This window comes from Notamacropus eugenii, chromosome 2 (assembly GCF_028372415.1).
Source record: "Notamacropus eugenii isolate mMacEug1 chromosome 2, mMacEug1.pri_v2, whole genome shotgun sequence".
Lineage (NCBI taxonomy): Eukaryota > Metazoa > Chordata > Mammalia > Diprotodontia > Macropodidae > Notamacropus > Notamacropus eugenii.
The window spans coordinates 262644641-262669993 of record NC_092873.1 but is presented as its reverse complement, the minus strand read 5'-3'; the positions used below and the strand labels follow the sequence as shown (position 1 = coordinate 262669993).

At 39.0% G+C, this 25353-nt stretch overlaps 1 protein-coding gene across 6 annotated transcripts in view; it reads left to right on the top strand.

Moving 5' to 3' along the window:
- Positions 1 to 25353, top strand: part of LOC140527168 (protein unc-93 homolog A-like) — a 262533-nt gene that overhangs the window by 112889 nt on the left and 124291 nt on the right. For 2 of the 6 annotated variants that reach the window (XM_072643887.1, XM_072643885.1), the window contains exon 1: positions 18931 to 19062. The exons of the other annotated variants lie outside the window; for them this stretch is intronic. The gene's annotated coding sequence lies outside the window, so the exon portion shown is untranslated. Of the gene's footprint in view, positions 1 to 18930; positions 19063 to 25353 lie in introns of those variants that run through there. 6 annotated transcript variants of the gene reach the window in all.

Here is a 25353-nt window from a genome sequence, read left to right as displayed (position 1 = left end):
TAATATGTGAGCCTCTCTCTACCCTTTTGCCATTTCAGGGTTTCCTGCTAAGTCAGCTGGAAAATAAAATCAAGAACTTCTTTGAGAAGTCTCAACCCTTTTCTGGGGCCTCTGTAGTAGACTAACAAATAAGTATTCCCCAGCAGTAACCTAAAGAATGTATTAAAGTTTTGGTCATGGCTATTCTGGAGATTTAGTTATTAAGCTTCTCCCTATTTAACAACCAAATCACAGGATTTTCAACAGGAAGAGGCATCATGAATTGTCTTATCAAGCCCTTCATGTTATATGTGAAAATCTAGGCATTTGATTGATTGACATGAGTCATCTCCACACCTTCTTCACAATTACTAGTGATGATTCAATGATTTACAAGTATTTTCAGTAACATGGGATAGCTACCCATTAATATCAATTCAATATGGAGGAAGCAAAAAAAAGGAAGTCATGAGCCTTGCTCCTCTATAACTGTGTTCTAAAGAGAAAAAAAATGCATAAACACATACCTTTTAAAAAAGTATTTTATATCTAGAAATTTTGAGTTTATTTAGTCCAGTTCCCTAGAGAAATCTAAAATTGTCGAGTCCTCCTTGTGAAATTTACTAGCCATTTGATTGTGGGCAACTTCTCTGCCTCAGTTTCCTCATCTGTAATATGGGAACAATGGTAGCACTTGGCTCAGAGGGTTATGGGATAACATATAAAAGCTGTTTTCAAACCTTCAATAGTGGTTTATAAATATTAGTTGTTATTATGATGGTCATTAAGTCAATTTCACCAAGTTCTCCAATTCCTTAGATGCGTAGCCAAGGAACCAAGAGTCAAAGACTTTTTCCTGTCCACCACACTGCCTGCCCTCTGTGTCCCACATCCCGGCTGCTTATAGAGCACTTTAAAAAAGCAAGAAGTTTTTTTCTTTCTTGCAGAATTTACAGTTATCCTTAGCACAGTCTCTATCTCCTTGGATTAGCATAATTCTGTTATCTCACAGAACATGTGGTTGTTTAATAAGTGCCTAAAACAGTGGCTTTCAGGGAGTAAGTGTTCAAAAATATTTGTTTGACTGATTATATGCAAAATAGGTCCTGTCTGCAGCCAAATGAGAGAGACAGGATAAACTTACAATTGAGGAAGAGAATGATTCATCACAAATCGAAATGACAGCTTTGTAAAGATCATGCAAGTCACACCCTGCCTTGCCTGCTGAGTGCATAATTAGCAGATTTTATGAGATATATGGATCAAAACTGAGAGAGATTATGGGAAGAGATAATGGTCATGGAAAAAATCACAGATGAGAGGCTCTGAATGCCACACTTACATGTTTACTGCTAGACTAATGACTGTGTGATTCTAGGCAAGTCACTTAACTCTATATGCCTCAGTTTCCTCATCTATAAAATGAGCTGGAGAAGGAAATGGTAAACCACTTCAGTATCTTTGCCAAGAAAACTCCAAATGGAGTCACAAAGAGTTAGATACAACTAAGAATGACTGAACAGCAACACTTGATGCCTTTTATCAATTTCCTTTTTTGTCAATAACTTACTATTTTCTCAATCACTTAGGCATAAAACTCTGGAGTTACTATTGATTCTTTCTCCCTTCCCTCCTACTAGACAGAAGATACTGTTGATTTGTCCTTTGAAATGTTGATTATCTCTGCATATCAGAAGCAATATGGCCCAGTGGATAGCATAGGGGAGTCTGGTGATAGGAAGCCATGGGTGCAAAATCTTACTTTCCACACTTACGAGTTGCCAAATTATAAACATAACCAAGTTATTTAATCTCCCTCACTTCAGTTCCCTCATTTTGTGAGCCTCAAATAAGTGTATGTAAGGCAGTTTGTAAAACTTAAAGCGCCATGTAAATGTCTGCTGTGCTACTGCTACTACTACTGCTGCTGCTGCTGCTATTACTACTACTACTAATACCACCACCACCACTATTACTACTATTAGCAATAACATTTATATGACTTGCCGTTCCCCTAGTCCAGGCCCTAATCACTTCACACTTAGATTACTACAATAGCATCTGAACTGGCATCTTCCCCTTCCCTGCACCCCTATACCATCTTTACTCCATACGACAAACTATCCTACACACCGATGATGTTACTCTTTCAGAGCACTGTTCTGACTATGTTATTGTGCTACATAATGATCTTTGCTGGGATGATAGGAGGAATGCACAAGAAACATAGGAGTATAAAACAGAGAAATAGTGTGAAGTTGGAGGTCTACTCCACATGATTCTTTGTGGCTGCCCCAAAGTTCATTTGCAAAGCAATGAGGGGCATTTTGAGTGTTCAAGAGATATCTGTCACCTAAACTCTCTAGAGCTCCTTTATAGTTTTTTTTTTAATGGAATGCCTGTGATCTTTTGTGGTGATAGAGACTAACAACAGGGCCATGATGGGTTGAAAGAAATTTTCTTTCTATCCTAGTCTGATGGAAGATGGGGATCAGGGAGCTTAAGCTGAGCAAGGAAAAAGCCACTGAAAGGACAGACAATATTAGCCTAAGGGATTTTGTGGGGTTTTTACCAAAATATATTTTATCAGTGTTCTTTCCTTGAAAAATAAAGGTTGTAAAAACAGTGAACATAGTAGTGTTATGTTTACAGATTAGGCAATACTCAGTCCCCCATGATCTCCTGTCCTTTCTGCCTCTATCTGGTTGGGTATAGTTGAACAGTACCCTGAGATATGGCTAAAAAGTTAAGGCCTCCCCTTCCAAAAGGGATACTGATTGGCAGGTGAATTCCAGCAGATGGTAGCAGAGACCCAAAGAGCCTACATAAATGACAACCATGCTAGCAGGGAACAGAAAACAACTCAGCAGAGGAAGTCCCACAATGAAGGAATCTAGTAGAACAGAGAGAAAAAGCTTATCTGATGATGTCCCCAGTACTTAGCTACCTTGGCATCATTAAGTTGTCCCAGGAATATGTAAACCCTGACAACAGGTGTCATATTCTTGTGTCTCCCACCATGCATGTTCCAAAGTCTGTTGGTGGTATGGTAAACTATAGGAAAGTTTGCCTTATGTGTGTAAGGAAAGGTTACTTGTCACTGAGGCTGCTACACTGTTTAATTGGGTTTTTGCTTTGACCTAATATGTCCTCTGGTTGGCCAGTAAAAAAATAACATTAATGGAGCTGAACTGTGTGTGTGCATGTTTGTGTGTGTATATGTGTGCATGTGCATGTTTTAATCGATGCCAATTCACAGTCACAACATGCACAAGATCACTGGTACTACAGTAATAATAATAGCAAACTTTTACATAGCACTTGAAAGTTCACAAAGCATTTTATAAATATTATCTCCTTTGATCCTCACAACAACCCAATTAGGGAGGGGCTATTTTTAATCCCTCTTTTATAAAAGGCTGAGGAAACAGAGGCAGAGAGAGAGAGAGAGAGAGAGAGAGAGAGAGAGAGAGAGAGAGGTTAAGTGACTTACCCAGGAATCACAAAATGAAGCAAGTTATCTGAAGCAAGATTTGAACTCAGATCTGACTTCAAGTTGAACACTCTATTCACTGCACCATCTAGCTAGCTACTTTTAATAGAGTATAATGGAACATGTTTAACAAATGGCAGTTGGCCCTACCTTCTCTTTTCTTCCTTGCCTCCAACTACTTCCCAGTAATGCTTTTTTTTTTTTTGCTTTATCTAGGCTCATATTTTCATTATTTTCCCCCTACACTCCACAAATAGTCTAATTCAGAATGTTGCTACTCTGTATTCCTGGCTAGGAGTAACCTCTCCTTTTCTTTACCTATATTCAAATCTTATCTATTTTGCAGTCCAAGTTTTACAGAACAAATCCTTGTATTAAGGGGCTTTATTCCGTGAAGTGTGGATTCCGTCAAAGGGCTGCACTTGAGGACCTAGAGGGTCACATGAGGCTTCAAGATCACAGGTTCCCCACCCCTGGGAAGACCCATTTCTTCCATGATGCCCTTCCTGAGTTTGCCAGCGCAAGTTCACCTTTCCCTCAGCTCTCCCTTAATTTGCCGCTCATTTGCCAAATAATCACATGTTAGTTTGTTTTTTTTAAATATTTAACAAGTGATTGTCTTTCTAGCCCTAAGAAACTGATAAAATCCTCGAAGGCAGGGTGTGAATATTGTACTTCTTTTGTATCCACCTCATCTAGGGCTGAACATTTCATAGTTATTCAATAATAACAAATCATATTTATGTTGCACTTCAAATCTTACAATTCTTTTTCCCTTATAATAACCTTGAGACAAAGTATGTGGACATAGATAGTGCGTTAAAGTTTGCAAAGGACTTACTTACGTTATCTGATTGGATCTCACAACTCTGTGAGGTAAGTGGTGCAAGAATTGTAATTCCCACTTTTCAGATGAAGAAACTGAGGTTCGGAGTTGTTCAAGTGACTTACCTGAAGGTGGTGATAGATCCAGAATTCAACCTGGGTCTTCTGACTCAAAGTCCAATGATTCCAGTTTACCATGCTTCATCTCAATAAGTATTTCCATTATCTGAGATTGTGAACTTCTGAGTGGGAGATTTCTAAATCATACTTCCCATAATGCCTCAGAACGAGTAACAGTTTAATAGCTATCTGAAGAGGGAAAGAAGACTGGGAATAACTTTGTATACCTGACCTACTCATCATTTTACCTAGACCTAGCCTTGTTTATCCTCCTTAAGGTTATAGTAAGGGCATATCAAACTGTATGGCATGTCCAACTATATCTCTCGTAATGTCTGAAGCCCAGGGAATGTGGTTTTCACTTGGAAAAACTCCCAGTGTTCTAGAAGGCTTTATGAGTAGATATAAAATGGTTCTGCCATGTTGGAAGGTGTCATTGATGAGAATGCCTTCTGGGAGATCAGAGGTTTAAAAGGCAGCAGGCTATTATTACACACAGGACTGATAGAGACAGAGAGAAGAAGGCCAGCAACTATGGAAATTTATAGAGACGGAACAGGAGGGCTTTGAGGGGTACCACCATGGCCTGACACTATGAGTCAGAGCAGGATTCTAATGAGCCCCGAGTCAAAGGGAGAGGGTTAGCACATCTCCAGTCTGCCCCAAGAGCCCATCACAGTTCTCTGTTAAACAGATATCACTAAAAGCTAAGCATTTTTGTTTGTTTATTTTTTGTTTTTAACCACTGGTTATCTGAGTTTAGAGGTGATTGTGTCCTTCTTTTGACATGTAGGGGGAGTCTGGAAATGAAGGATAGATTTTATTTGTCTGGAGCCCACAAGGAGCGATATCCATTTGCAAATAGGAAAGTTAAGCATAATTTGGTTGCCTGATTATTTTACCTTTTTATCTACTTACTATTAGATATTTGATTCTGCTTAGTCTATATGAGGATAGATTTTTTTTTCATATTAGGTATAACTCAAAATATATCACATGTGGGGTAAGAAAGGGATTCCAGAGCTGTGTTGAACTTACATATATGAGGTCTAAAAAAAATGATGTGCTGAGGTGGTATTTCATGTCTTCCACACTTTTCCTGCCTAGCTAACTGCCTCTGCCTCAGCCTCCACCCTAACCCCTCCCCTGCCCAAACACATACCACGCACAATCATTTTCAGGGACTATGATGTTCAGGCTTCTATATAATATTCCTCCACAGTTAAATGATGGACAGGCTTCTACGTGACATTCCTCTATAGTTCAATGATGAAGTAGAATGAAGTTGTGGGGGGAAAAGATACCTTCAGAAAATAATAGCTGACATTTTTATAGTACTTTCAGTTTTCCAGAGTGACATATATTATCTCATCTGATTCCTATAAAAAGCTTATGAGGTAGGGGGTCAAAATGATGTAAAGGAAACAGCAATGGATTTGTAATCAGAGGACCTGGAGTCAAATTCGCCCCACCCCCAACCCCAGTTACTACTTGCATGTCCCTGGGCAAGTGACTAAACATCTCTGGACTCAAGTGTCCTCATCTACACAACTGGAGTGGGAGTGGGGTGTAATAGAGGGTCTCTGATGACCCTTCTTGTTCTACATTCATGATCCTATGATAATATAGATAAGAAAACAAAGCTCCAAGAGGTTAAGCAATGCCTGCAGTTACACAATAAGCAAGAGTCAAAGGTGGAAATTGTATCCAGGTCTCTTTCCACTCCAAACCTACCACTCCATGGTTTTAACCCTAAGACTGCTAAGTGGGGAGAACAGGGAACAGGACAACAGGGTTAGGGGTGTGCTAGTGAAGGCAGTCTTGCCAAAAACTAGGGAATTGATTGGTAAATTTTCAGTGTGAGAATTTGCACCTCAAAATTCTGCAAATACAACAAATCAGGGCTTGTTTTGTTGATTGTCTAGACTTAAGAAAGTGATAATAATGCAGATTAAACTTTGAATTTTGTAGAAGGTACCTTTTTCCCCCTAGAGAGAAGGCTATTAGACATTTACCAGCACATAGCTAAGAGAAATCAATGACATGTGTCAAGAAGTACGGTTAAGTCAAAAGAAACTGGGGAAATAGATTAACAATTGGAATGAAATGATGATCATGGTACCAAATTGATCCTGAGGAATGAAAAGGACAGAGCTGACAGATTTAAAGTTTCCTCTTTTTTTAAAAAGGTGATTCTTACTCCCTAAATCATTAGAAATATCAGATCTAATTTTTTAATAAAGCTACTTTATACTACTGAGACACTAAAAGTAGTTATTCATCAGTTAATATCACTGGTTGGTAGAGCTGTCAATCATTATTATACAGCTCTGTGATAGGTTTAATGGAGCCTTATGCCCTTTATTGGGGGGCCATCTCTAGTGGTCCTGATCTATATCTTGTCACTGACCCAGATGGCTCCAGAGGATAAACTGGGGGTTGATGACCTTGCATAGCTCTTTCTCACTTAAATCCAATTCACTTGCAAGTCATGGCATCAATTTCCTGATGTCGTGGTCCTCTTTGAGAACTAAGGACAAACAAGTCCTTCACTGACTGGCTAATACTGATCAATAACCACTCTCATTCTATACTCTGAGTCCTCTCTCCCTCATTGCCCCATTTTTTAGAAATGCCAGAAGACAATGGAATTCTCCTCCTCTCTCCTGATTCAGTAGGAGGAAAAGATTCCAGCTGAATCTCAAGAGTACTTGAATTGCTCATGTTCACAAGATGTGACTACAAAGCCATATGACTAATTAAAGGATGCAAAAATGGACTCAGGTCCCTAGGGTACTTCTTAGTATCTTCTTCACTGTTTTATAAAGGGATTTGGGACAGAGGGTATGGATTAAGCAATGTAATTCCTTCCTTGGATCCTTTCTGTTTTCTTGCCTTTAAATTTAGGTATCCCACCTCCCAGCCCCCAATCATAATCTTGATCCTTTCCCTTTCTCTTTCTCTATCAGGGGTTCTTAAGCTGTGTGTGTGTGTGTGTGTGTGTGTGTGTGTGTGTGTATGTGTGTGTGTGTGATAGATGCCTTTGGCAGTTTGATGAAGTTCATGGACAACTTAGAATAATGCATTTCTTGAAACTTACACCCTTTTGGACATGGACAATGTGGAATTTTGTTTTACTTGACTAGAAATATTTGATAACAGGTCTTTTTCTTTTTCCCTTTCTTTTCCAATGTAGGCAGGGCTGGGAGGAGAAGAAGGTAAATTTTGACTAATTTTAAAAATTTAATTTAAACAAGTACCAAATCATTATTAATATTAGTAATTACTGCCTTATAGCATAGATCTGGTACTGATACAGCTACTTCATTCTTACTTTTTCATTTTTATCCTTCATGTTCTTGAGCTTTTGCTTCTCCATACGAATTGCATTAGCTTTTGCTAGTTCAGTAACACATTCCTTTGGTGCTTTGATTGGTACAACACTGAATAAGTTAATTAATTTAGGTAGAATCGTAATTTTTATTTTATTGGCTCAGCTTACCCATGAACAATTAATGTTCCTTGAATTATTTAAATCAATCTTTATTTCTGCAAAGAAGAATGTTTTATGGTTGGATTAAATATAGTTCCCAGGTGCATCCTTATAGGTTCTATAGTTATTCTGAATGAAGTGTCTCTTTCACAGGAAAGCTTTGATTTAAGTGGATATATATATATATATATATATATATATATATATATATATATATGTATATATATATATATATATACATATATATATATATATGTATATATATATATATATTTGCTGAATTTACCATTTGTTATTTAATTTCTGGAAGATTCTTTAGAATAATGCTAGAATAGTGTATTTAAAAATAATTGAAGGGAATGCTATATTTCAGTTAGGGATGAATAAAGATAAAAATGTAATTTTTTTTTCTCATCCAAGTTGATCATCTTGCTTACAGTGTATGCAGACCTCTAGTTAACAACTGAAGTTCTATATTCTCTCCCTTGTTACTCTCATTAGCTTTCTCGACTTGAATGATCACACCTATTATGGATGACTACCAAATCCATATCTCCAATGCTGACCTCCGAAGGTACAATCTACATAAACTGCCAAGCCTCTCTGCTTGAATATACTCTGATATTTCAATTTCTCTGAAACTGAACTCATCTTTCCTTTTAAAAACTTGTCCCTCTGTTCAACCTGTTTGAAAAAAATGAAAAATGAAAAAAAGAAATGAGAAAACTGAAAATAAAAAAGATGTATTAAACACTATGTGTCTGCCACTGTGCAAAAGACAAAGTATAAATACAACTGTAACCCCATAGCCTCTTGATATGAGACTCTCTTCTTATTGGTGAAAATGAGTACCTGCCCCTCTCTGTATGAGGAATGGAGTTAAGTTGATGAGGGCAGGAGAGCTCCACCCTTCTTCATTCCTTTTTGAGATACCCTTTGAGTTACTTAGATTCTTGCAGTTGCTTCAGCACTTTTTGCTGCCAGGTTTTCTGGAGTAGGAAGATGGAAAGAGGTCAACCCCACTTTAGGTTGCTGAAGGAAAAGACTCTGGAAAGTAGATCGTATGAGAGAGACTGGCAATCTCCATCACCCTATTCTCAATTTGCTGTACTAGAGACTTTGAGGAGCTTACCTTTGGGTGAGACCAAGGACTATCTCCCTTGGTTGAGCTGAGCTACCTCCCTTCCAATGGGAGAACTCCTTTATTCTGCATCATCTGGTATATATTTTCTTCTGTATACAACTCTCTTATTTCTGTTTTACTACTGATTTGGATACATGAGTTTTCTTGGCTAAGTGTATTCATTGTAGAACTGATATTTGGTGGAAAAGGGATCAAATCTTCCATACGGAGCTTAGGGTCCTTCTTCCCCTCCAATATTGAAACAGTGATCAGAAATTAGCTTGAACCTGATCACATCCCCTAGACTAATAATATTTAAGGGGATAGAAAAATGTAATTCTAGCCCAATATCTTGTCTCTCTGAGGAGAGCAGAGTACCCTCTAGCCCCAAATTTTGACTTCTCTTGGCACAGATTAAAGTCTTCTGGGAAGTGGGTAGGGGAAGAAGAGGCTTGAGATGTGTACTCTACCTCCCTTTAGCCACACAATGACACCTCCATGCCACATGTTGGGGGACACTCCATCACAATACTGCATATAAAACATAGAAACAAAAAAGTCCCTGTTGTCAAGGACCTTACATTCTAATATAAGAAGACAATACAAATAGCAAAGTAAGAGTTGGAAAGATAGAACTTTTATCAAAGTCATCGAGGATTAGAACCTTTGAGATTCTTCCTTTACTCTCAAAGAGAATCAGAGAAGTGGGAGGGACCTGAAAACTGATCAAAAACCGCTACTTCAGTAATCCAAACAAGGGATTATCTTGCCTTTGGCTTCTGATTGGGGACCTCCAGTATGTGGGAACTCACTGATTCCTTAGTCAGCCCATTTCACTTTCTGGTGGTTCTAGCTAGGCAGTTTTCCCTTATATCAGCAGTGATCTAGTGTATGTAACCACATTCAATGAGGTTGAAGGGAAGATACAACATAGTAATAGATAAGTACAGAAGATTAAAGAAGTAGGCCATACTCACTCATAGTTTACCCTTCAGCCTATTATATGACTCGTTCCTGTGTTTAATCTTTTCATCCTATTTTCTAGAACAGAGGTGTCAAACAGGGCCCTCTGGTTTCATTGCTGCCAGCAAATGCTGATAGAACCAGATTAAAATGTAATAAAATAAATTAAATTAAAATAGAACATAGATAATGTTAACATGTGACTTTCTAAGCCTATATGAGGCTCACAGGGTTCCTTATGTACCTGTTTCTATTTGAATTTGACACCATTGCTCTAGAGAAATCCAAGTCTACATTTGATTATTTTCTTAATAAAATAGTAACTGCTTTCTCATTAATCCTTTGTCTTAAACTCTTACTCCAATTTACCATCAAACTTTATTTATTAAACTTGAGAAGCTTCCTTTCCCTTCATAAAATTCTTTTTATAATATTTCTTCATAATAGAATAGTTTTAAGACAGTTCTCATAAGAACAAAATTTCTTCTCACCATCTTTCTCTGCCTTTTCCATGTTTTAGATCCAAGATGGAATATTCTTTCTAATTCCCTAGGAAAAAGAACCACATAGACATGACAATTGCAACCATAACCTTCTACCTTTGAGCACAAAGCACCTTTCCTGAAATATTCCATTTGACTCTTAAAGATAGAGTAATAATATACATATACGAACAACTAGATGATTCAATGGACAGAGTAGTAGGCCTGGAGAATGGAAGACCTAAGTTCAAATCTTTTTTTTTTTTTTTGGATCAAGCTGTAACCTTTATTGCTGTCCCATAATAGGGAAGGAATGCTCTAAAGGATATATAAAAGACTTGATTTCCTTTCCGCCAAATGACTGTTACACAAAGATCATACATAGAAAACAGCAAATAAACCCATTTATCCAAGCTAAGAGTAAATACGAATCAAAGATTTACAGATGAGAACATAAGCTCTCCCACTGGGAGCGAGATATCTCAGCTCAACCAAGAGAGAATTTCCCAAATCTTACCCAAGGGGAAATTTCTCAAAGTCTCTAGTATAATAAGCTGAAGATATAGTCAAGATTGAAGTAGCATCTCCTTAGCAGCATAAAACTTTTGAAGGAATATAAGAATACTAGGTTTGCAGATTTAAAAAAATATAGTTTATGAGACCATCCCTTACTGGTTTTTTTTTGTCATAGTTCTTCCTCTTTTAGCCAGCCAATTCCTTCTACTCCAAGAACCTAGCTTTCTGAAAGGGCTAACTTCTATGTTCTTTTCTCCTAATCTAGTCCATTTCTGGAAGCTGTCTGACTTTTATATACATAGTCTTCCTTCATTTCTGCCTTTTATCTTCTAGCTTGACTTTTTTCTTCTGTACCCAACCCCCTCCCAGGAAGAAGAAGGAAGTCAAGATTAAAAATAAAAAATTCTCTTTTTTCTACTACTCAAAATTTGCCCAGTTCTTCTGTGGCTATAAACAGCTAAAATGACATAACTTTTCTCCATAACTCATGTTTTCCTTTGTTTTAGAAACCAACTTCCTATTCTGTTCTCTAAGGTTGCCTCATATTTCTCCAGTCTAAGAACTGAAAGTCTTTTTTTTTCTGTTTGTTTTTGATCGATATTTATTTTTTATTTTTTAATGTTTAACAATCACTCCCATACAATTGCGATTTTATTCCCCCCACCTACCCCCCACTACCCCCCTCCCTCCCCACGACTGCATACAATTCTGTATAGATTCTACATATACTTTCCTATTGAGTATATTTTCACTATAGTCATGCTATGTAGTCAGACTAAGATGAATGAAAGAAATCGTATAACAAATCAGAACATGATACACAAACACATACACATACACAGACATGATCTGCTACATTATGTGAGTGACTTCCATATTTCTCTCTCTGAGTGTGGAAGGCATTTTGCCTTGAGAACCACCATTGGGATTTTTTTTTTTTTTTTGTAAGAAGTTCTTGTGTTATTACAAAATTCTAAGTCTACCAGAAAAAACTCTCACACACTGTGGTCGTTGCTGTGCATAAAGTTCTCCTGGTTCTGCTCCTTTCACTCAGCATCAGGTCATATAAGTCCCTCCAGGCCTCTCTGAAGTCTTCTTGTTCATCATTTCTTATGGCACAATAGTACTCCATTACATTCATATACCACAATTTATTCAGCCATTCCCCAATTGATGGACATCCCCTTGACTTCCAGTTTTTGGCAACTACATAGAATGCTGCTATAAATATTTTTGTACATGTGGGACCCTTTCCCATTTTTATGATCTCTTGGGGATATAGTCCTAGTAGCGATATTGCTGGGTCAAAGGGTATGCACATTTTTGTAGCCCTTTGGGCATAGTTCCAAATTGCTCTCCAGAATGGTTGGATGCGCTAAGTTCAAATCTTACCTCAAACACTTACTAGCTATGAGACCCTGGGCAAGTCACATAACTTCTGCTTGCCTTAATCTCTTGGAGAAGGAAATGACAAACCATTCTAGTATCTTTGTCAAGACAACCCCACATACAGTGCTGGTGTGCTAATGGTTGATGGGGGTCAAAAAAAGTCAGACACAATGGCAATAACAACAACAGAAGAATCTATAGTTTCTCTGGGAAACTTAGTGAAAGAAACATTGCATAAGTAGAGGATATTACATAAAATATATGGTTGCTCTGTTGCCCAGTCCAGAAACCAAATCTTATATGACTTAAACCTTTTATGCCTAGAACTCTCACCCTAGAAAGTGACTGGCATTGACCCAATCTCCTACTATAACTGACTAAAACTCCCCCTTCCCAAATCCAACTCCTTTCCCTCCTTCCTCTTGTCCTTTTCATTTCTGCATTTCTAATGAAACCAACTTTGTTGCTGCTTCTGGAAAGAGTGTGTCTATCTGCCTCCCAAAGGCTCTGTAACTCTACAGACTGAAATAAGACTTCCTGGCCATCACTACCTTATGTGTGTTCTCACCTTTTTGAATGCAAACTCCTTGAAGAGGAACCAGGGACTATCTTTGTTTTTTTATTTGTATCTTCAGCAGTTAACACCAGGCTTATGACACTGAAGGCACTTAATCAATGCTTTTTCATTCATTCATCCATTTATTCATATACTACTTTCAAAGTCAGAACATTATACCTTTTGACCCAGTATAGTGGTTTTTCCTTTCTGATAAATCCTTTGTTCATTGTTCTCTTCCTGTGTGGGCCCTCTAAGGCTCATCTACCTCCTTTTAAAAGATTAAAATAGCCTTTATCTATTTGGAAACTCTTCATCCACAAATTCCTTTTTTTTAAATATGTGTTTAATTAGTATGCCTTTTTAGATCATATGAAGATCCTTTACAAATTGCAAGGAAACAGTAAATATCAAGGTGACTAAATTGCTGTGTGTTTTTTATTCCTTTCTCCTCCTTTTCCCCCCATTACTATTTTGTCTTTACTCCCCTACTCCCTCACTCCTATGCTAGCAGCAAAGCATCCTAGGCCAAGTGGGAGATAATTCATTTGCCTTGTACTATCTCAAAGTCACACTAATTCAAAACAGGATTCCTTTTTAAGTATCTCCTTGTCTGTCAAGAGTAGCTGTGCCTTTGGGCACACTATCCAGGGTGAACTTCTCTTGTTCCCTGGAAAGTAATAGCGTAAAAAATAGTCGCCACCACAACAAGGCCTGGGATGTGATTTTCATCATGGTGGAGGCTTGGGAACTCAAGGAATACCTTGCCTTAATTTTAAAAGTCTGAGTCAGTCAATCAGTCAGCTAACATTTGCTGAGTACACAGGAGATAAAAGAAATCAGGGGTATGCTCATTACTCTTGAGGGGCTTGAGATCTAGTTAATTGGGTTCCTTTCCTTGGCTATTCTGCTGGGTGGAGGACTTTGGCCTTCACCTCAGCAGTAATATAGCTTCAAACAGGGAAATAGAAGGCTCTGGGCATACATTTAAGCTTTTTTTTTTTTCATGTACATTAAAGTCATCCTAGCCAGACCTCTCCAGTGTGTGCTCTGAGTCTCTTCAGATTTCCCATGAACTAGGAAACAAAATTGGGCATTGTGGTAGGGAGTAAGAGGGCATGGGGTATAAGAACTGGGAGGCTGCACCCAGCAGTAACATTCCTGCCTGTATTGGTTGGGTTTGTTGTCTTTGAAAGCACTTACCAGGTGGAAGGAGGGAGGGGCTGACTCTTTCTCTGCCCGGAATTTCACTGCCGCACCATAGGCTCATTAGGATTTTTCCCATGCTACATCACAAAAGATAGCTCTGGAAAACAGAAGTGAGATTCAAGAGCTGCATCCATTCTTTTGTCCAGGAGAAGCCAGGCCCAGCAGAATCTCACAGGCTGGTGCATGCATAATTTGGGGCAGCTGATTATGTGAATTGTGCTGCGGATTAAAGAAAGGGTGGGGGCTGGGGGGAGGAGTGGGGGCTGGGGAGAAATACTAGGTGGGTCTAATTAGGCCTTTAATATTTACATAAACTAGTATCATAATTATCTCCTGTTGTGGATTAAGGAGGAACTGTAGGTACCTAGGTAAAACTCCTTTTGAAATTGAGGTGGTAAAGATGGGCTTTTAAAAAGAAAAGCATTACTAAAACTGGGCCTCCTACAAGAATGGACCCTCCTTAAAGGAGTTTGATTATACCAAGGCTCCCATATTCTCTCTGGAGGGGAGGGGGAGGGGAGGACTGTCACAGATCCTTGCCTTTTTCTCTGTTGCTCATCTCATATCTGGGAGATTTGAAAAGGGACCCCAGATACTGGTATGAGGGAAGGCCGGACAAAAGGATGGAGGAGGAGAATGCCCCACTGCAAATCCTTTATTCACTTCCCAGGGAACCATAATGAGCTCTTTGGAGCAAGCAGAATGAGAATTCAGAAGGAAGAAGAAGTGTAAATTAAAATGAGAGAAAGAATGAGGAAATCCCAGGCCTGAGTAGATGCCAGTATGTAGGAGGTCACATGGGGAGAATGTCCTCACCCACCTGAAACGCTGGCAGCTGAGTTCCATGGAAGAATGAGAACCCTAGATTTAGGGCAGCCAAGTGCAGATCATAACTCCGTCTCTCTTTACTAATCTAGCCTGTACACAACTAATAAATTGATATTTCTAAAGCACAAGTGTGTCATGTCGCCTCTGCTACTCAAGAGTCTCCAGTCTCCTATTGTCTTTAGGATAAACTAAGGACTTCTCTGTTTGTCATTTAAACACCTTAATAATATGTAGCTTAGGTTTATCTTTCCAGGCTGATTTCCTCATCATTCCACCTCATTGTACACTTATATTTTACATTTTATTTTAGCTATTTTATTTTTTAACTTTTATATTTTGTTTTAGCTAAATTGTTATACTTTATTTTATTTTATTTTTTAGCTTATTTTTAATATTTTAACTATTTTATATTTTTTCATTTTATGTTTTAATTTTTTTTATGTTTTAGCTAATTGTTATATTTATTGTTACCGTTAGATATTTTTCTTGTCTTTAAATAGGATGCTCCCAATATAGGAAATGCTTTTCTTTCTCTCTTCTACATCTTGTTTTTGAGTTGTGTCCGATTCTTCATGACCCCATTTGGAGTTTTCTTGGGAAAGATACTGAAGTGGTTTGCCTTTTCCTTCTGCAGCTCATTTTACAAAAGCAAATAGAAGTAAGCGACTTGCCCAGGATCACACAGTTAACAAGTACCTGAAGCCAGATTCGAATTCAGGAAGACAAGTCTTCCTGACTGTAGGACCTACACTCAAATCACTATGCCACCTGGCTGCCCGGTTTTTAAGCCTTACTTTTCTCAGCCTATATTCATAGATCAGCTTGTGCCATCTACTGAAAGAAGCCCTTTTTAATCCTCCCTCTCCCCACAACTGTTAGCATTTTCCTCAGAAATTAATTAATTTATATTTAGTATTTATTTTGAATTTATTCAGGTTAGAACTAATAGGGTTCATGGATACTTATTACAGGGAAAAAGGCAATTTTGTATAAAGTTGCATAATCTACCATTCTGAATAAAAGCTGGTCCTTGAGATTGTGAATAAGAGAACACCAGGACAGCTTCAATATATTCAGAAGTCTAAAGGGACTAAAGGTTAGGCCACTGAGCTTTCTGGTCACTTAAGGATGACGCAGCTAGGACCTGCGGTGCTAGAGCTCTTCTGTCATGGCTCTGAATGTCAACTGGTGGGATTGCCAACAGGAGAGTTGTGCTCACTCATCCTCCAGACCAAATCTATTGCCAAGACCTGTAGATTTCACCTTCTCTTTTCTGATATTGTCGCCACTACAAGACCCACATCACCTCAAACCTGGATTATTGCAATGGGCTGAAGGTGGGTCTGCCAGCTTCCAGTCTCTCCCCACTCCAACCCATCCTCCTTTCACAGTCACTAACATGATTTTCCTAAAATGCAGGTGTGATCATCACACACACACACACACACACACACACACACACACACACACACACTTTCTCTGTCTCTCTCTCTGTCTCTTTCTGTCTCTCTGTCTCTGTCTCTCTCACTGTCTGTCTGTCTGTCTATCTGTGTCTCCCTATCCCTCTCCCTCTCCCTCTCCCTCTCCCTCTCCCTCTCTGTCCCTCTCCCTCTCTCTCCTCAACAAAATCAGATGGCATCCTATTGCCTCCAGGAGCAAATACTAAATGCTCTGTTTGTTATTAAAAGCCCTTCAAAACCTAGCCCCTTCCTATCTTTCTGGTTTTCTTCCACTTTTTTCCCAACACATATTCTTGAATCCAGTGACACTAAGTAAGACAACTTATCTCTTAGCTCTGGTTGTCCCCCATGCATAGGATGCTCTCCTCACCTCCCCATCTAGCATCTCTCCTCCGTATTGGGGCAGACCCCTTTTGTGTTCTTGTCTAAGTCTTCCTGGAATCGCTCCTTGACCCTTCATACTCTGTCCCCTCTTGTTCCTTAAGCTATAGGAGATCTTTCCTTATATTTTTCATAGCACTTTTATAGATTTCTCCTTTGCACTCTTAACCTGCTTTGCAGGTAATTATACAGTGAAAAATCTCCATTGCAGATGACAAGTTCCTTGAGTCTAGAGGCTGGCTTCATCTTTGCTTTTCTAATTTCATCACACTTCCTTTGCATATGGTAGGAACTTAGTAATTATTTATTGGATGAGCCAATTCTCATTCACAGCTGGTTGTCAATTAACCCTGACTAAGGTGTTAACTGATTATTAGAGGAAAGAAGCAGCTGTGGCCTAGTGGTAATAGCATTGGATTTTGGAGTCAGTTCAAATCCTGATGTGGTATTAATTATTCCTAATAGGAGAGGTGTCTAACACCCACAATACTTCTGAGTACCTCCAGAACCAAATTAATATGTAATTGAGAAATATTTGAAAAATAAATAAAAATATAATAAGACATAGATAATATTACATTTTAAAACTTAGTTAATATGTGGTCTGCAGAGATCATATGTACAGGTGAGTGCCCCATCTCTCCTCTTTCTATTTGAGTTTGACACCAAAGTTTAAAAAAGACCTTGGAAAAATCTCATTACCTCTCTGGACCTCAGTTTCTTCACCTGTAAAATGAGGACATTGCATTAGATAAGTTTAAAGATTTTTTTCCTGTTCCAAATGTTGTACTTAGCACTTGAAGTGACTCTTCTTGACTTTGCTCCTTAAAAGGGAGGCCTTTAAGGATTTCTGGGAGTGAGAGAGAAGAAAGAGGTTCCTCCTTTCACTGTGTTTTCCTGGGCCTTCCGTACCTGGGTCATTGTGAAGAAGGGCAATGACCTATGAGTGCCCATCATCCCCCAAATTTTGACTCTCCTTTTTTGTAAGGGGGTTAAATTAATGAAGACTGGTTAGAATACCTTTGAGAGGTTGCTATTCTGTACTAACCTTCCATTCCTGCACCTTCATCTATCTTCCTGCTCTTTACTTAGAGTGCTCTTGTCAGGACTGACTTAGAATAAACCAAATGTGAATCTAAATAGATCTGTGAATAATATGAATTGAACAGAATCAGTTCAATTTATTAAAGATTTTTTTAACTCTTTTTTTTTTTCTGGTATGGTTTTGAGCCTGTCAACTTGTCAAGTGAAGTAGCATTTATTAAGCACCATTTATTATATGCCAGGCCCTTTGCTAAATGTTGGGGATACCAAGTCAAAAACCAGTCCCTACTTCAAGGAGTTCACAGTCTAAAGGGGAGGGATACAACATGCAAATAGCTATGTGCAGATAAGATGTAGACCAGATAATCGGAGCTAATCTTAGAAGGAAGGCATGAACAATGTGGGAGATCAGGGACGGCTTCCCGTAGAAGGTGGAATTTTAGCTAGGAGCTGAAGGAAGCCAGGAAAGCCAGAAGGCCGAGATGAAAATGGAAAGAATTCCAGCCATAGTACACGGCCAGTGAAAATTTAGAGTCTATAAATGGAGTGTCTTAAGTAAGGAAGAGCAAGGAGCCTGATGTTACAGTAGTTATTGCCGTTTGTCCTTCATTCTTGAAGAGGACGCTGATTAGGGAGGTGATGCCGTGACAGGCAAGTGAATTAGATTTAAGTGAGGCAGGGCTGTGCCAAGTACCAGCCTCACTTTCTCCTCCAGAGCCACCTGGGTCCAATGACCAGATATAGATCAGGATAATTGCGGATGACCCTGGATGCAGTTGGAGACCATGGTCTTTTTAAGCTAAGGTATTTAACAGGTTTCAGTTTTGACGGAAGCTTTGCCCATTCAATGATTAAGGCTAGGTAAGAAATGAGGCAGAGAAAGGCCTTTTTTAACCTAATTAAAGAGAAAAAAAATCAATCTGGCAGGGGAAGGTCCTCAGAATTTCTGGCCCAAACAGAAACAATGGCTATTTATGTTCACTATGAGCCAATCAGGGCCCAAACAATGACCAAGTAGGGCTTGGTCTGGGACCTATTGTTGGCCAATCAATGAGAGCCAGAGAGGAGAAGAGGACTTATGATGAAATGGGGAGAGCTACTTCCCTTCCCCGAGACTGGGAGGAGAAAACACCTGCCAGATGCCTGGGAATATGTAAGAACGTGTCTTCAGGCCTCTGGGACCACATCCTGCTAACCAAAGGTATTCCCACAGCAGGACTGTTTCCTCCCTTAAGTTACTTTATCCCTTACCTGGGATTTTCCATGGCCTTACATTGACAACATTAACCAGCTTCCTAAACATGTGGTAACAGGTGTATGAAAGTAGTTCGTGGAAGGGAATAGGGTATTAGCGGACTGGAAAGATAGGAGAGGTCTAGTTATAAAGGGATTTAAAAGCCAGAAAGAGGATTTTATATTTTATCCCAGAGACACTGGAGTTAGCTGAGGTGGGATGGAGGGGATGGGGTGTCACATGGTAAGAACTGTGCTTTAGTTAAGATCATTTTGGTAGTTGAGTGGATGAGAGACCAGAGTGAGAAGAGAATGGAAGAAGGGAGACCAAACAAAGTTACCACAATAATTCAGGTGTGGGGTGACACACGTGTACGTGTGCACACACACAGACGTAGACACACTCATACATACGTATATAAACACAAATATATATTTATAGATGAGTATATGTACACACATAGTGTATACATATGTATATGTGCACGTACAGTTATCCCTTCCACATTGCAGGGGATGGTGTTAGGGGCACAGCACCTCCCACAATCTGGAAAATCTGCATAAAATTTTTTGGCCCTCCCTTCATACATGAGAAGTCTGAATTATTATGATATTAAAAGACAAAATATACTGATATTATACAATACTATACATACAGTTTATGCATTTCTGAGTTTGTATACTTTTTCTGTCATCTTCTGGTCTTTACGTGTTGTCTACAGCTTCTGCATAGCTCCCCCCAAAATTCCCATTTAATTTCTCATGCTGAAACCAGGATGAGGAAAGTGGTGATGTAGAAGGAATAACTGTATACATATATGCACACATATGTATATGTGTATGTTTGTATATAGATACTGTTTCAACTTTTAGGTTTAGAAAATTAAGCAGAGTACTGAGAGTTGAGTATTACTCAGCTAATGTGTGACATTTTCCTTACTTCCAGGCTAGTCCTCATAGGTCAAGATAACCATTCTATCAATTCTAGAAAGGGAAAAAAAATAAAACCATCCAACCAACAAAAAGTCAACTGTTTGGTTTTACATACTTGAGCAGCCCAGTGGTGCCATTTTCCTTGAGGGAAGCCAGACATGATGGTCTCTCTTCTATAGAAGGACGTCTAGACTGACAGAGGAGATATCTGATGCAGAGTTAGGGAAGCCTGAGCACAAGGCTCTGATTAAGATTATATGTCAGGAACACTTAGAAATTGGTTATGAAAAAAATAGCATGCATCTGACGATTTATATCTTGTTTTATTAATAGCTCAAAAGCACATCACACTGTGAAAAATTTACCTTTTACATCAAGAAATAAATTTTCTCCTGCTTTCTGATCAAAGGAAGGGGAAGGATGCAGGCATTTAATAAAACCTGCAGAAATAAAAAGAGAAAGTACATTGGGTAGCTTGATTTCAGAGAAAGCAATGTAATACAGGAAAGTGGCAAGTAGGGTCTATAATATGCTATATGAGGTAGGCATTTCATAAATACAGGGTGTCCTAAAATCCTTAGTGAAAAAAAAGCCTTAATACTCAAAGCCTCTGTTATTAAAAGAATAAGACTGCAATAGACTTTTGGGATACCTTGATTTTGTTAATAAGTGTAACATGCCACACACATATTTCTATGCATCAGGCAGTCTTTCTAGGTGCCATCCATGCCCGGAACTCTCTCTGCTCATCTCTGAGCACTTGCTTCCCTTTTCTGGATTATTATTCTGGCTAAAATCCCACCTTCTACAGGAAGCCTTCCCCAACCCCTCTGTTAATTATTTCCTATTTATCCTATGTGTAGCTTGCTTTGTGTGTGCAGGTTGTCTGTCCCATCATTACATTATGAGCTCCTTGAGGGTAGGGACCATCTTTTGCTTCTTTTTATACCCTGCCTGGCATATAGTAGGCACTTAATACATATATATTGATTACTTGATTGATTTCAGATTCCCCCTATCCGCCTTGGTGTTCTTGAAATTACTCTTTATTTACTTTGCATGAACTTTGAATATACTTGTATGTGTTCATTTTGTATCCCACTTCCTAGCAGAGTGTCAGTTCTTGGGAAGCATATTTTTTAAAATCTTCTTTTTAGTAAAACTAAAAATATTAAGAAATAATATTTTCCTCCCAAAATAATTGGGAAAGCCCCTTAGAAAGGTGGGTAGAGAACTAGAAGGTTTTTCCTATAGAAAAGGAGTAAGCATGCTACACAACTTTCTTTAATTAGTCAGACTGCCCACTGGAAGTGATTGGATCTGGCACTCTCTTCTCCATTGAGAAAGGACTGACATCAATGGAAAAAAGGAGACTGTCCCTTTGTTTCACTCTGGAGTGAGAGGTGATTCTTGAGGAAATGAGTTGAAGATGTGGTTACTCAACAATTCTGCAATGTTAACACAGACTCTATTTTAACTTATGTTTTTCTTGTTCAAGATGCCTATTAATGTTTTCTGGTAGCTTCTTAGGACTTGTCAGTTAGAGAACAAGAGGACTCTGCACGTTTGAACAAATCAGAGGCTATTTTTTGTATTTTTATCCCCAGTACCAAATGTTGAATCGAATTAAATTGAATCTTGCAAGGTAGTTAAGTTACTATATTATGCCCATTATATAGCTGAAAAGACTGAGGCCTAGATAGATTAAGTAACTTAACCAAGACCGTAGAACTTATAAATGGAAAATCCAATATTCAAATTCAGATTCCATTAAAATTCTCTTGTTAAAAAGAATCAAATAAGAACTGACCAGAGACTCCTGTGGCTCGATACATACTTAAGTTTTGATTACTCAAGTTTGGACTATTTATTTAATTTAAAATTTAATTATTAAAATTTAGAATTTTGCTAATTTCTCATCTTGAATGTGACTCTCTACTGCCACCATGTGCCAACATACATGCCTTGCAGGGACAGTTACTAAAAGGTCAAAATTAATCCCACAAGTACCAGACTCAAAATATTAGTACTAGAAGGGGCCTTAGAGATCATATAATCTAGTAACTTGTTCAAGGTCAAATAGTCAGTCTGTGTCTGAAGCAGTACATGAGCTTAGATCTTCCTAACTTAGGACTACTTTCCATCCATTATATCACATTACCCCCCAGACAGGTGTTGTCTTCAGAAAATTTCACCATCTCTTGGTGTGACATTCATTCATCAGCTTTCATGGCATGCCTTCTCTGTGTTTGTGTCTTCAATCCCTCATTCCCTTGGTGCAGAAAGCACATTTGCCATTCTTCGTTATTTAGTTAACATCTATTTAGAAAGGCCTAGGCAAATCTTCCCTTTGAGGAAGGGGCAGTAAACTAAATCTCTCTTTGAGTTAATACCTTGCAAAGGGTGTCCTTTTCACATGATTAAGACTTGGCCATTCTATGGCCCACTGTGCTTGAGACCCCATTAGCCCACACACATTCAGCTGTGTAACTACAAAATAAGTTGCAATCAACAGATCAATTTTGACCTCAGTGGATCTGTTTGGGGATTCAATTTTTATATTTTAGAGCTGGGAGTGCTGCACTACACTTGTGCTGACCATTGTCCCCCTGAAACCTGCTGGGCAATAGGAGCAAAGATATCATATATATGATATCCAGATATCATGACAAAAATTGCTCCTATACTTAGCTCCACTTTAAGAAGGTCATTAAACTGGAGAATTCCAGAGGAATACGATAAAATGATAACAAATGTGTAGCTTAGAGAAGAAAAGACTGAGCGGGAGACCCCACTATTATCATCATCACTAGCATTTATGTATATAACATTTTAGGGTTTGAAAAGTACTTTACAGTGAGCTTAAGTACTGAAAAGTCTATCAAGTATCAGAGGAATTGTTTTTCTTGGTCGCAAAGGATAGAACAAAGAGCTATGGGTGGAAGTTGAAGGGGACAGATAATCAACTTTATTTAAGTAGATACTATCTATTGATTGACTAATTGAACAAAAATAGAATGGTCTATCTCTGGAGGTAATGGGCTCCTTTTCAAACAAAGACTGGAGAACCACTTCTTGAGCATATACTGATCAGATCAGAGGATGTCTGATGCTCCATCTAATTCTGAGATACTGTGATTCTCATAGAGATTTCATACTAGCAGGATATGGTAGCAGGACCAACTTTATGTTGCCTTTTTTCCTTCCTTCTTTCCTTCCTTCCTTCCTTCCTCCTCTACCTTCTCCTCCTCCTCCTCCTTCTGCTTTTCTCTCCCTCCCTCTCTCTCTCCCTCCCTCTCTCTCCCCCCCTCTCCCTTTCCTTTGTCTCTCTCTCTCCCTCTCTCTCTCCCTCCCTCCCCCCTCTCTCTCCCTCTCCCTCTCCCTTTCCCTTGTCTCTCTCCCTCTCTCTCTTTCCCTCTCTCTCCCTCTCTCTCCCTCCCTCTCTCTCTCTCTCTCTCCCTCTCCCTTTCCCTTCTCTCTCTCTCTCTCTCTCTCTCTCTCTCTCTCTCTCTCTCTCTCTCTCTCCCTCTCCCTTTCCCTTCTCTCTCTCTCTCTCTCTCTCTCTCTCTCTCTCTCTCTCTCTCTCTCTCTCTCTCCCTTTCCCTTCTCTCTCTCTCTCTCTCTCTCTGTCTCTCTGTCTCTCTCTGTCTCTCTGTCTCTGTCTCTGTCTCTCTCTCTCTCTCTCTCCCCAGTCTCTCCAAAGTGAATAAAATGTTGCCACTGGATACTTTCTGCATATGGTACATTTCAGTGCCTAACTCAAAAATCAGAGCTACATCATTGGTTCATTTGCTATTCTTTCTCCTGATATTCGCCAGTTGATGACTGAGAATAGATACTCCACCCCCATTCCCTTCATTTCAATGAAGAACTGGAGCTTTTTAATGCCTTAATGTCAAGTTTAAGAAAATAATATTAGGGCATCTGGCCAATTTAAGTAATGCTATATGAAGAAGGAATTCTTCTGTGACCTCCAAGAGATCATTTCCTACTCAAGTAAGGCTTGATGACCATGATTTTAGTATGACCACATCTTTTTTTATTGCCCATAAAAGTACGAAGTCCAAGTTGAATGTGACTTGAGGTGTTTCTGAAAGGTTTATTTTTAACTTCCCTCTCACTAATTTCATAGAGAACAGAGCCTTTTCATCAAACATAAAAGGCAGAGAAAAGATCCATTTCCACAAATCCTTTCACACTTATGCAATCAACAGCAGTATCCTTGCTGGTTTCTGTAGCCAAGTGCTGGCAACTTACATTTCCCCAGACACTGGAACCCTCCTTAAAAATCTATCCTGAAAGGTTCATTGTGAAAGACAATAGGGAAATAGAGATAAACTTCACTTGTTATTTAAACTGACTGCCGTCATTCTATTGTCCCAACAGGAAGGATAGAGAGAGAGAAAGAGGGAAAAGGAAATATATATTCACAAGAAATCTAGGACACAGAGTCACCTAGCTCATGTGGTACAGTCCTGTAGAAGCTATAACTAGGGTTGGATGGGGCTAGGCTAGGTGGAGCAGTGGCAAGTTTGGAGCCAGAAAGACATGAATTCAAATCTGAATCCAGAGACTAGCTGTGTGACCCTGGGTAAGTCACTTACCCTTTCTGCCTCAATTTCTTCATTTGTAAAATGGGCTGGAGAAGGAAATGGCAAACCACTCCAGTATCTTTGCTAAGAAAACATCAAAAGGTATCACAAAGAGTTAGACACAACTAAAAATGATTAAACAAAGGGTTGGATGTCTGGGGCTTTGCTGCTGGGGCTCTGAAATATGGAGAGTGCTGACAGCATTTGAACTGACAAATAGACAGATCTGAGCTTAGCCCTAATTAGGAAGAATAATTAAAATAAGAAGTTACCAAATGGCATGTTTCCTTCCCAGGTACCTCAGGTAAGTGCCCCCTCCTTCCAGGGTTTACATTGTCCCTTCCCTTGGGCTCTGTGCCTCCCTCCCTCCACCCCACCCCGCCCGCGCTCCCCACTCCCATTGAATTTGTCAAAGAAATTTAATGTAAAGTCAGGTTTCCAATCCTTTGTCTAAGTGGAAAGAGTTTCAGACCCGGAGTCAGGAAGACTCATCTTTATGAGTTCAAATCCAGCCTCAGACATTTACTAGCTATGTGACCCTGGGCAAATCACTTAACCTTCTTTGCCTTGGTTTCCTCATATGTAAAATGGGCTGGAGAAAGAAATGGCAAACCAGTATCTCTGCCAAGAAAATCTCAAAGCGGGTTGGAGTTGGATGTGACTGAACAACAACAACAAAATTCTGGCTCTTCCCTCTAATTGCAAAAAAAGTGCCACTTACAGCCATTATCCAA